Below are 12,077 nucleotides of genomic sequence, written 5' to 3'. Positions count from 1 at the left end.
GGGGAGGGGATTCTGGCTGAGGGGAGCAGAGGGGGAGGGGAGGAGGAGGGGGATCTGGCTTGAGGGGGGAGCAGGGCGAGGTGAGGGAGGTGGGATTCTGCTGAGGGGGGCAGAGAGGAGGGGGAGGGGGATCTGCTGAGGGGGAAGAGGAGGAGGGGGAGGGGATCGGCTGAGGGGGAGCAGAGAGGAGGGGGAGGGATCTGGCTGGAGGGGGGAGCAGAGGGGTGGGAGGCACTGGCTGAGGGGGAGCGGGGAGGGAGGGGGGATCTGGCTGAGGGGGAAGCAGAGGAGGGATCTGGCTGGGGGGCAGAGGGATCTGCTGAGGAGGGGAGCAGAGGGAGGGGATGTGGCTGCCAGGAGGCAGAGGAGAGGGAGGGCAATCTGGCTGGAGGAAGACTGCTTCAGGGGGTGGGGTCGACCTATACTGCCCGATGTCCCATGAGTACGCGAGAGTCGCCCTTCCGTGTGACTTGTCACCCAAGTTTCTCCTCTGGAGCCCCATCCGGCCAGCCCGCATCTGGAGCTCCGCTCTGGTCGGCGCACCCTGTTTCAACACCTGGAAGTGCCACAAGCGCTCCCGCCTGCAGCCAGAGACGGGACGCGTGCACACTGGGGAGTGGGAGAGTGCTTCAATCGAACCAAACATCTGGAATACAAGGACCAGAAACCACGGTGTGATAATATATAGCGTGCCAACTGAGCAAGCGAACCATTCAGAAGAAACAGGAATATGAGGAAGCTTGAAGTAGCTCGTACCAGCCTGGTAGAGGAGGGTAGGGCACTTCAGCAGGATCCGTGGAGTTGTGCGTCTAAGCCTGAGTTACATGGGCACGAAGTTGGGTGGGGCGTTCGAGTGGGTTAGGAGGCTAAGGAGGGACTGCGGCGTGGCTGCCTCCAAGTCCGTCTGCGGTATCTCTCCGGCGGTTGCGTGTGGGCTGGCAACAGACCCAGGACAAATCGGATGCGTGTGCAGGATGGATGGCTAGGGGAGGCGAGGCTTATAGAGTGAGTTCATGAGCTAGACGCTTAGTGCCGACTACTCCGCCCCAGGGACATTGCCTGGAATGCTTGGCTGCCCTAGTGCTGGATATTGTCTGGGGGAGAAGGATCCCACATTAGCGCACGGCCGTGGAGTCGGACTGAGTCCGGTGTATCTCGACTGCGCTCTCCCTCGCCACTGTTGATGTGATTGCGATGCCCCCCCTCGTCCTGAAGTCATCCAGCTCTACATGTATCTGTGATGTAATGGTAGTATATATATATATACCTGCAGAAACCAAGCTATACTTTAGTACTAGGCAAGCTAATCATCGATAGTTAGTCGCGAACGCTACGCTCCACAGTACCCCCTGCAGAATTATTTCCTGTTCACATTCCCTCACCTTCACCAACCCCTCCTCCCTGTGTTTGTTGATTTAAGCATAATTCTAACTGATGAAGTATCGTCGGAGGCCTCTCCATAGAGACAAATGTTTGCGACTCTCACTTAGCACCACCTAAGGGCTAGCTCCCCCTTGTCCATTTTTTGTTGTCTGCAAAAAAACGAATTATTTTTGAGCTAATATTAATTTATATTATTTTACTAATATATAAATAAAATAGACAAGAAGTATAGAAAAGTACAAAAAATATCTGATTTAGATACTCAATCGCCTCATCTACCTGATTATTTTGTCTGATTGTTATCGCAGAGCTATCACCTGATATGTTCCTAAGCGAAGAGAGAAGGAGTAACCCATAAACTGGGTATGCAACATGTATTCACTTTGACTCGTTTCATAATAAAGGGAAATCTACCATCTGTTTGTCCCTATGACAAGCCCGATATTTTTTCAACAGCATTCCCGGTGTACAGATCCAGAACCCATGCGCACATGGTGTATCACTCCGACAATCGGTCAGCTACTAGCCTGCTTGTCACATTCTTCAAAAGACGCTCACCAGATGCGATTATGCATTGAGCCATAGTGCCTTTTGAACAAAAACTAGACTTTGATTCACAAGAGAACTTAATGACAGTGACATTTCAGTATGGAGGTGCTTACTTGTCTGTCCATCATCAGCATCTCTATCCTTGGTCCTCTTTAAGGGTCATCAATAACCAAATCATTTCACCTGATCACAATCCATTTTTTCTCTACGTAAGCGTATACGGGATAGGACACTTCGTACCATCTCTATTACCATTTGTTAGGTACGCCCGTCTGACTACTTATGAGGATCATTAGACAGATGCACAGATTTAAACAAATGTATTACTCTCGCCCACCTTTGCCTCCTGGCTTCGCCGAGGTTAATTTAGGATATAGATCGTGATTATACTACTCCTACGTAATGCTATACAGATTTCGGGTTCACGGATCGAGTATCCAAGTAATATAGCAGCCAGCCATAAGACCTAAATATTCAGTTTAAAATGTGGTAACACAATTCAGATGGAATAGATATTAAAAGCACGCAAGAGTCTCAAGAATATTGCAAGTCCCTTAGTGTAATGCATGACCAAAGAGTGTTCGGTGCCACGAAATCCTCCGACAACGCAATGCGACTCGACCATAAATGTGTCATGACTCGTATAGAGTATTGCGAATGCGATCTTCCGATTAGCTTCAGTGCAGCTCTATAATACTGAGGATAGCCCCATCCTACTTCTCTTAGTCTGGGTCCTTCCATCGCGTTATGACCCCTGGGACAAGCCCGGGTGTTGGCCACAGTGACATAGGTAATCTCAGTTTCTCTGGGAAGATCCCCCAAAGACGCCTTCTGATTTTCCGTCCTGTGTTTCTGTACACGACAAAGAGTATTCTGGTGAATGTTCACATAAAAAGGAAGCATTACCTCCCACACGCTTCACACCCAATTTATCTTGCTTCGCTTCGCGGATCTGTCACACTATTGATGGGTAACAGCCATACAAGATCTCCCTGAATTCATACCATCCTTTTTACCTAGTAGACGGCCTCATCACTTGTACGTCTTGAACTACATGGTGACTACAGGCCACTCAGTAGATTACAGCTCTCTTAGGTTTCCTAGATAGGTACATTATTGCCGAAATCGCTAGTGAATTGCTTCCTATGATTCAAGTGTCGTGAACGTATTCGCATGCAGAACGTAACCTTGGCCTAGCAATTTCTGTTACCTCAGAGCACAGTACATAAATTTAAATAACCTAGGGCAAGATGTTTGTGATTAGTTAACGGTCATACTCCTATACGTCCCTATTTCATACTCCCTTCCTCTATGCGCTATTCTTGTTAATGCGCCCATTGGCACCCACCTCGCCCCCATTTTAGAGCGTTATAACCTCTCCGCAGAGGACCGATTTAGAGTTTGACAACTTGGACAGAGGGCATATGATCGCGCCGTATCGCATGCCTGATTGTCGACTCAGCACGCGCATTACTATTGGGACTGAAAAGCAGTCAGACTCACTATTATGCTAGGAGCGTTTCACCCAGAATCTACGAACAGCAAGGTAAGGAGCTCTCATATAGAACCCTCCCTAAGCAGGGTTAGCGAGGCTCACCCTTGGCAAGCCATAGTAAGATTAAAACGGGAGCATGGTCACACGGAGAAATGAAAGTAATGACCCCACTTCAACTGGTCCGGATGCTGGTCGTCCAGAAGGTCAACAAAATATGGTGTCAGGCCCACGTCGTTCCATATCCAGAGATGACTGCCTATGATATTACATCATCACCCTGACTTCGCTGGCGGGTACAGATAACGAGCGTACGCCACGAAGATGCTGTTTTCGCAAGGGTATTCGCTAGAAGACAGTCGTCTTTGCCTTCCATGTTCCCCATAGAACTCAGCGACTGAAATTCGAGCAGCATGACTGAAGGAATTCGGCTTTCGTTGGACTGTCAAGGCCGTACGTACATCACGTGTGGGATGGTAAAGGCTGTGGCTGAGGCGTATAAGTTTGACGTTGTGAGGGGTGCTTCCAGTGGGAGAGCCCGCGGTGGCTCCACGATTGTCCCGTTACCCCTCTCAGCACTGCCCACACTTCGCCATTGGAAATAGCTGGTGTGGCGTGGTCTCCGCCATGACACCAATGAGGGAAGGCAGGTATGTCAGCCAGGCTATACCAGTATTCCGGCTGAATTAAGTTATTTCAGGTTCATGGCATGGGTTCGGATGTGTCGAAGGAGCGGACATGGCTTTCCCATAGTTACTCAATCCCGTTGAGCCCGGAACGTATTGAGGTTCCCGCGGTTAAGCAGAGCCTATGCTCCATCTCCCGGAAGGACAGCGTGCATGGTGTTAGGTAGTATTCATCTCTCTCTAAACTTTCGCTACAGGCAACGTCACTTTGTCTCCTGCAAACTTCTGGTCGATTCTTTCTTAATTGTGTGCTCAGTTATTCCATTGTAGTGTGGCTGTTTCGGTTCGCTATGTGGCATTCGAGTAGCGAGAGAGTCATTGTATGCACCTTTAGCTCGACTACCTCTAGTGGGGATAGCACCACTGCACCCCTAGATGGCTCGCCTCTTATGAGCGCGCTTGGGAGCTGGCGCAGCCCAGGTGACCTCATTCTTTGCCCAAAAACTCCGACGACCCAAGGAAGCAAGGGCGGGGACGCAATACACCCAAACACAGTCGCTATACCCCACCATCGACGGAGGACACCACCGGTGAACGTGCCGTTGTTCGTTGCTTCGGGCTCTGAGCGTGTGAGTGCGTATGTGATATGGCATGGAGACCTGTGGACTTCCCCATATCCGGAGGAGAGGAGCGAGAGAAGTGGGTCACAGCGCGCTCCCTCTCCAGCCGCCCTGGGACCGGGAACGTGAAGAGAAAACGAGACGCCAGACAGAAGCCCCAAGCAGGGTGGCAGCGCGGACAAACTGAGGAGGGAGGAAAGGAAGACAGCGACCACCGGAGAAACCGCCCACACCAAAACCAAGCCAACACAGTGCGACTTGCCACGGGATTTCCAGAGGAACCGCCAACACACTACCACCACCCCAGCCACCCACTGTGATGTCCGGGTCCGGAAGCCGAATCCTTCAGATGCGGCCAGATTGTCATAGCTGAGTTCAGGACAGGAGGCAAACGCGTCTCCTAGGACCTGCCCGCACCATCCGGCGTTACTCTTTCCCCGCACGGCCTGCAGCACCTGGGTGGAGACGGGGGCCCCCTGTCACCACCAGCCAGCCTCCCCTGGACTCTGGGACTCCGTTTGTGCCGGGCCTCGCCGGGCCAAGCCCGCTTGGGGTCAGGAGGAGACCCACCTTGGCTGGTAGCTGGGAAACACCATCCAAAGACGTCTGAGTCGAAATCCAAGTGGAAGCCGGATCGAGCCCCGTCCTTCAGCGGCTCTGCGGGGGAGAAGGTTCAATGGGCGCTGGGTTTGATTTGCTCTTACCACGATTGCTGATTGAGTGTGAATACTGACGTAACTGGGATATGTTTTTACGCTAGATCTGCCAGGTAAAGATTGCCAGAGGTCACGTTCTGCGCAACGTTCACCCACTTGTATGCAGGATCAGTCGTGCATCTGCACTAAGGAATATGAACTGGTAACTCTAGAGGGCCTGTTGCACTTGCAAAGGGGGCCATTTATGTGTTTGGAAATCTTTGACGGTTCCATTAACAAAGGACAATTGACGTGGATGCCTGTTTATCCCAGACCTTCCTGTCCTGACTTTCAGGCCAGGACGAATGAAGGCTTGGGTCTCCAGGACACGGGACCATGTCACCTGACGGACAAGGGCTGTCCAGGGAAAGGAATGGCCCAGACTTAGGGAGGTGTCTAGTCGGTAAAGAAGCTAATGGAGCATCTCTGAGAGAGATCTTCATGCACCGTGTCGTCTCCTACTTGCATTAGGCTCACTTGCGTGTTTATTTATTTCACTTGGTAATATTACTTTGTTCTGGCTTGCTAATACTTGGACCATGAATCCTACTTGGAGTTAATAAAATCACTTTTACTTATTAATTAATCGCGGAGAAAACAGCTGTGCGCATCTCTCTCTTTTCAGCCTCACACGAGGAAGGAGAGTACGTTTCTCCTGTATACGCTTTACACAGGGGTTAAAATGATTGATTTGGGGTTGGACCTGGGGTGCTGGAGACAGGAAGCACTTCTGAAGCTGTTTAGTAAAGTCTGCAGCTTTGTGGAGGCATGGCCCCAGCCTGGTCTGGTGGCGCAGGCTGGATGTCGGGGTGTTCACCAGGCAGAGTTCTGGCAGTCACCAGGCTGCAGGGAAAACGGCCCAAGGTGGTCCCAGAACATCAGGTACTCTCCCAGCGGGAGGGTCTCTGTGACTCACCTGCCACAGGCAGTCCCCTGGAAGGAGATCCAAGCTAGAGGGCCCGAATCAGAATAACAAGACAGGTCAGGACAAGGGGTCTGAATGGGGGGTGGCCCTTTCCCGCCTGGGGTGGTTGTTTTGCTGATAACAGGACTAAGTTTGAAACGCAGATACAGGGAGCTGAAACATGGGCTTGACCACCTCTTGAAAACTGGTTAATGAAATGTAAGCTGTTTGTTCATGGATCATCCTGTTCTAGGGGGTTGGTTCTGTTCAAAAATAGTGCGTTCTTTTACACATTAAAGAACATTAGCCCATTGTCATTCAAACGTCCTAACTGCCCATGAGGGTATATCCATACCATCCCACCACAGACTTGGTTTTCAGAAGTCGAACTTCGGGGATGCTCCAGAGCTGCCTCTGAGTATCTTGCCACACATGTTGGTGGAGCTTCTTTTAAATCCTCTATTCAGCGCAGACTGTCTGTCAGCGCCTAGAATCGGATGTAACCTGCCGGGTCATAGGAACTCCATGCGCAGCTGGCGGGGTATGATTGCAGGGTCCCCGGTACCCATTACTCCCCTCTTAAACACTGTTGGCATGGCCTTTCGTGGCGTCCCACACGAGGGTGGCAAAACGTGACCTGTCCGAAAGGGACAAAGGCAGCACTATTACACTAAGGAAGCCAGCATGGGGGTGGGGAAGGAAAGGGGAGAAGGCACAGTTCCATTCATCTCAGGGAATTGTGAAGAGCATGTTCAGAAGTGGAGCTGATGGTAATATGTATGTCTGTCTCTCTTGCTGTAACAGCACTGGCTTTCTGCAATGACCCGGGGCAAAAAGCGACCCCTATCCCCGCCCTTACCCTGCACAAGGACCGTTCTCAGTTCATGCCGGTTAAGTTCAAGCCTACACTGCACCAGACCATTGGAGTGAGCTGCAGTTCCAAGGGAGGAGAATGGCGTTATTACGGGAAAGGTAGTTTACCTGAAGGACAGGGAGTCCACGCGCAAGGTAACCCGCAAAATAATGCCATTCACTAAATATAACCTTGTGATCTGAGGTGGCTCTCCTTCCCAACCATATAACCTGCACTCACTCGGTCCCAGACGCGGAAGAAAGTGGCGAGGAAGAGAAGACTCGGGGGTGACTGTTTTTATATCTCAGTTGCTGACTGCTGTTGAAGGGTGAGGAGGGAACCACAGTTCCAGCTTAGGGTGTTTCTTCCTTTCCTCCTCCATCATTCCCAATCAGAAGTGCAGCAAGTTATGACCTCAGTGTCAGCCCAGTATAGTGACCTAGAAGCCAAAATCTGCTCGCTTGTTCTATTGGTGATACCCCCCAGCTGCTCCGAATCTAGCTTGCTTAAACCAAACCAACCAGCTACACGCCTTCCTTATCAGTTCTGTCTCCATCTCCAATTGTCACTGGGAACAGATGGGACCTGACCCTGTTTTACCCGTAACTTTACACTTTAGCTGTCAAAGAATTTGTACACTGAAGTAAGTATGAGCCGACAAGATAATATATCTTGAACCGGTCGCTATATAAGGGTAAAATAACTCCCACGCTTTGCTATTGGCGCGATGGTTTTGCCAGCCCCCACATCGCAATAGTGATCCCTCCCTAGTATGCAAATTTAAATCCAACAACAAGGTGGTTCGTCTTTTGTTCCCGTCGTGGATTTAATCCTTTCGTCCACCCTCCCTCAAACGTGCCCCCAGGGGTATTACTAGTCTCGCTACTGTGTGAGTGACAGCACCCCACACAATGGGGGCCTGGATCTCAGTTGTGAGCCTCTTGACGTCCTCCACTTGTATATAAACATATTGAGACTAAGCCCAAAACTAGTAGCGTGCTAATCATTCTTTGGATCTTGTTCAGGTGTTTGGAATAAGCTGGCGGCCGGGTCCTGCTTCCATGGGGTTGAGGCGGGAGAAAGGGAGTGGTTCAGCCAGAGGAGCAGCCAGGGCTACCCAAGTGACATCCTTTGTGTCTGTGGATTTGATTGACTTACCCTTGAGGGCCCACAGAGCATTTCTTCCTGTGGGTCCTCTTGCCTCAGAAGATCCTCTTTGCTGATTCCTCTTGCGGTGCCCCCTATAGGTCTAAGACACCGCCTTTAGCCCCAGTTTCTTTGTTGCCAACAAATGCGCCTCATTAAGATCCCTCCATTTGCCAAAATCACTCTTCTATTCTTTTTTTCCCTATTTCAATCATTAATTCATGAGCTAGATCTATTTTTAACAGTATTTGAGTAACTTTTTCTCTGGCTTGCTTATGATTGTACGGGATCATTAATCCTCTATGTTGTGATACGATGGTATGAAAATGTGGGCACTTAAGTTCCAGCTTGTCAACAACAGAGGAATTGTTAGCATCTAGAGGCATTGGTTTTCATTTAAAAGAAAAATAAAATATTGAACACTTTATTTCTGTACCACAGTTCCCCAACGTGGGATCCTACATTCAGAACTCCTTTCTAGATAGCAAATTATAACGCCCGTTGTTCCACTCTGAGCAGTTGCAAAAGAGCCCCAAGAAGTTTAAAGCAGATGCGTCGGGTACAGCAGGAATTGCGTTAGCCTATACTGATTCTTTCCTATAACTATGCTGCGCATGAACCGTCCGCCCACCTTAGAGGACTTGCCTGGTGGCAGTGGGAATAATTCAGACTCCTTTCATAGAAGCTCAGTCCCTGACCTCTTGACGATAAAGGAGAGTCTCTGCCCTTTATCTTGCCCTCGCCTCAACAATCCCAATGAGACTATTGATAAGTATCCATGCTCCAAGTACCGGGCTCTTCCCTCCCCACTAATCCTCCTCTCAACTTTTCTCTCTCCTCTTTTCGAGAGGCTCTTCCCCCCACTCCTTCTGCGTCCCTCCTCCCCTTAACCCTCTCACCTTCTCTCCTTCAATCTTCCTAGTTATTTCCCCCTGTTCGCCCCAGCTTTTCTCTTCCCTCTCCCCTCTTCTTGCCTCCCCTCGCTATTGTCTCAGTGCCAGATCCACTCATCCTCTTCTTCTCTCCATCTGCTTCTCCTCGCACCACTCTCCTCCATGTCAGGGTTTCCCCACCTTTCCTCTTATAGCTCATCCTCTCTCTTACTCCCACCAAGCTGTTCAGCACTACTGAATTCTCGCACCCCTCCGCTTCTCCCTTTAGCTACTCCACCCTCCTAGCGTCCAGAATCGCTCACCTCCTGGTCGCCATATGATACACTCAACATATAACGAGCTACCACATGCTCACCCACATCGCAGGTTACTAGAAATTCACCCCTCGCTAACCACAGAGAGGGCATCCATTTCTTGCTCCACCATTTCCCCATATCCCTGTCTTCTCCACACAGCACCTCTCTCTGCCAATCGCTCCTTCAGTTTTACCTTTCTCCTCTTTTCCGTCTCTCTCGCTCACTTCCAAATGTTCCATCATCCTTCGTCCTTTATTCTTAATTTCCATCAATTTTGTAACCACGATCTTATTCATTTTTATAGTTTAGAGGTGCCGCACGACCTCGCCTCCAGCGTCGGAGTCACACCTCTCCCCAATCTACGCGTCTTATGTCTCTGGTCTTCTAGCTGTTATCTGTGGGAGCCTCGCAAATTCGCCCATTTTTACAGTCGCGCTCCGTCGTGCTGAAGTGAGACTTCTACGCAGACATCCCCACTTGGCGCGCGAGTGTCTCGTCAGGTACTCTTGCGTCCTTCCTACCACGTCTGTGTACAGAAGCGCGGCGTTCACACCAACATGACTGCGAGTTACTCGCGGCAAAGAGGCTCGCGACACCGTCCTAACGTGGAGCCGCATCCTGTCCCCGGCCCCCCGTCGGGTGGTCTTTGTGGGTGGGCGTCCAAGGCTCTTGCGCGCGGCGCGGTGACCCAAGGTGCCACTAGATACCCGCGCCTCGCGCCTGCCGCTGGCTGGAATGCCGGACATGGCCGTAGTTCTACCAGCCCGGACAAGTCTACGGTGGCGTGTTTGCATATGACGGCCGCCGTTGCGTCCGAATCTCTCTTTGACCGACCATGAGGACGGAGCAGATTTGGTGGCCTCGATTCGAGGCTCCAATCGAATAAGTGTCATACATAGTGAGCTACGTTAGCCCAACGAGTGTCATGCTGAACAGTCCGAGGCGTCAGGTCGTTCAAGGTGTCAACAGGTGCGTGAGGAAGACTGAGCAGTGGGTTGACAGTTGAGGGTGCCGGGGGTTGTTGGGGATGCTGTCGTGGGCTATCCATTCCCTGTCTCTCGCGAGTGGCGGAGCTTGGATGGGCGGTTATTTTAGGCGCAGAGGGAGCGGCGGCGTGCCTGTGGTGGTCTAGGAGGGTTTGCGCAGAATGTGAGGGAACACTTCCGCGTGCGCACGAGGCTGGGGGGTAGTGAGGAGTACGCTCCCAATATTCATTCGAAGGTGAGATGAGCGTGAGTAGTGAAACTAATAGGCGAGGGGCTGCGTACCGCGTAGCGGGTGTTTTTCCTGAATGGACTGAAATGTTACCCTAACTAGTAAATCATTTGAGTGAGATGGTCTATCTACTCTCTGGAGCTTGGTTTTCAAACGCTTCCTGGGCTGGGGGTGAGGGGGGGCTTGCCCCAGGGTATGTGGTTATCGTGTTACGTTCGTGGGCCTGTTGATTGGGATATGGTGTATATTGGATCCGCGGCACGCTATAAGTGTTTTGACGGGGGCCGCGAGCCATAGGGCCTGAGTGGGTGAATGGGGTGAAAAGAGACTACAAGATAAAGCTTTTTGCTCTTTCCATTACAAGTAGTCCATGGTTCAGTTAACTGGAGCTTCCTAGGTAACAGGAGGCAGAGGCAGCTAAGGGGAAGGGGCGCGGGATGCGCCCGATTAGGCCTGGGGCCCAGATGTAAGCTAGCTGGAGAGCTCCTGTGGTTTTGTATTTATAGTATGGCCGACTGCCTCCTCCTTCCAAGTAGGAGGTTTAGGCATGCACGCTCGTGGTCGAGATTATGAGAGTTCCCAATTCTGCACGGCTCAGTTGCTTATAAGGGGGCGGGCAATTCTTTCAGCCGCAAATCTTCCCCGTTTTCACTTTCCCTCTCGCTGTTTTCCACGGGCCTCGCATGGAGCCCCAGCATCCTGCCTCCTACTTGTTAACATTTTGAGGCGCCTGGAAGCTGAAGCAAATAAAGCCAGCGAGCTTCTTACTTCTTCCTCACCGTCGAAATTCGTGGCCGGCGAGAATTAAAAAAAAACTAAAAAAACCCTCCTCCATCTACTCCACAACTCTTGAGCAGTAGGCCTTGGTCGGGAGCAGGTACTCCGCCTAAGCGCCAGACCTGCTTGGGAATCCTCCTTACCCTGAATCCGTTTTGAGCTTTTCGATGGTTCTCAGTCTACTCTAAATATACGACGGATCACTACCTTTGATTATCAGTGTCCATGATTTACATTAATTCATCAACAATCTACTGGCTGGTCCTCGGACAGAGAAGTGACGTCAATGGTCGGTGCTTTTCCCTGGTGAACGGTGTTAAAAGACCACACTCAAGTCTCGCGACTGTACACACCCCGCAGAGATATAGTCGGAGCTGTGACGGCAAATAAAGCCAGAACGCTTACTGTATTGCGCGGTCACGCTACCGGCATGCCGACGCCCGCCCAGCCCCCCCTCTGTTTACTCCAATCTGCTGACGATCAGGACTATACCTGCCGTATCCAGATGCTAACTCAGTTGGCAGTTTTGCTCTCTGGAACCCGGCGGTTAGGCTTCGCAGGGCCCATAGCGCGGAGGGGCTGAGAGATGACACCATCCTGCCCAGTGGGTTCACTTGTGGAAGCCTGG

The sequence above is a fragment of the Chelonoidis abingdonii genome, chromosome 12, assembly GCF_003597395.2.
Source record: "Chelonoidis abingdonii isolate Lonesome George chromosome 12, CheloAbing_2.0, whole genome shotgun sequence".
In the NCBI taxonomy this organism is placed as follows: Eukaryota; Metazoa; Chordata; order Testudines; family Testudinidae; genus Chelonoidis; species Chelonoidis abingdonii.
Note: the sequence above shows the minus strand (reverse complement) of the source record.